The sequence below is a fragment of the Bison bison genome, unplaced genomic scaffold (assembly GCF_000754665.1).
Source record: "Bison bison bison isolate TAMUID 2011002044 unplaced genomic scaffold, Bison_UMD1.0 scf7180017864215, whole genome shotgun sequence".
Classification (NCBI taxonomy): Eukaryota; Metazoa; Chordata; class Mammalia; order Artiodactyla; family Bovidae; genus Bison; species Bison bison.
In genome coordinates, this window is record NW_011494787.1 from 10,011,683 (window position 1) to 10,013,161 (window position 1,479).

Genomic DNA, 1,479 nt, shown 5'->3' on the forward strand with positions numbered 1-1,479 from the left:
ATCACTGCCGGTAGCCAGTGTGAGGAACTCCGCCCATGACAAAGGTCATGAGGAAGGAGGCTTGGCATATGCAAAGGTGGGATCGAGCCTCAGGAGTCCCCCATCTACCCCCAAAACCATAGTCTGCCTACTTTCTGCTTTGTGCTTTCACCTACACCTCTGACTTTACGGGGGGCTGTCCCCCACTACCTCTCTCTGAAAAAAGTTAGCTTACAGTTCCAGTTAGTAATTCCTGGGTGTGACAGTGTTTAACCTACAAACTCCTTTGGAAATCCTCTAGCCTGCCTGAATAGGTTTTGCCTGCCTGAATAGATTTTTCCGGCCACATGTGATTGTTCAGAGCCTCCCAACTGTGAGAGGCAGGAGATGTTCTAAACTGTCTAAACACAGATTCTTTTGAGTAGTTAAAAGATTGATTAGAAATTGTATTGGTGAAGGGATTTTCATTTGTTGGGCCAATGTTTGCTGCTAAGTTTCCATATCCCTTACCTGCTGTGTCCCTGGCAGTGTATTGATTAATATAATTGGTGTAAGTAGTAGCTTTAATGTTTGTAACCTGGGACCCTTGAGTTAATTCTTTTTCTTGTTATAGCCCACCACACCTTTGCTCTGTAGGAATGCAACTTTATCTAATGCTTTTGGAGGGTGGCTCCTGACCAATCACCTTTAGAGAAAAATAAGTTTTCTGAAGAAAAGGTCTTAAAATGTTAACAGGCCTCCGGGCCAGAAGATGATGCAAATCACCTAAGCTTTTGCATATGATAAGTTTGCAGGAAGAAAGCCTGGCTTGCTGCATGACTCTACCCCTTCCCCCATTATCCTCTATGCATAACTTAAGGTACAAAAACTACTTTGGAAAAAAAAGTGCGGGCCTTGTTCACCGAAACTTGGTCTCACCATGTCGTTCTTTCTCTTACCTTCTGGCTGAATTATTCAGCCTCTTTTCTCCACTGAATTTCCTCACTGAGCTATCCTTATTCTATTACTCTTTATATCCTTAATTAACGTTTAATTAAGCAATTGTTTCCTGATCCTCGCCTATGCCGTCTCTCCTTCGAATACCCTGGATCAGCCAAGGCTGGTCCCCGGCAGTAATATCTCTGCTTTTTAATATGGTATCTAGGTTGGTCATAACTTTCCTTCCAAGGAGTAAGCATCTTTTTATTTCATGGCTGCAATCACCATCTGCAGCAATTTTGGAGCCCAAAAAATTAAAGTCTGACACTGTTCCCACTGTTTGCCCATCTATTTCCCACGAAGGGATGGGACCAGATGCCATGATCTTAGTTTTCTGAATGTTGAGCTTTAAGCCAACTTTTTCACTCTCCTCTTTCACTTTCATCAAGAGGCTCTTTAGTTCCTCTTCACTTTCTACCATAAGGGTGGTGTTATCTGCATATCTGAGGTTACTGATATTTCTCCCAGCAATCTTGATTCCAGCTTGTGCTTCTTCCAGCCCAGCGTTTCTCATGATGCTGT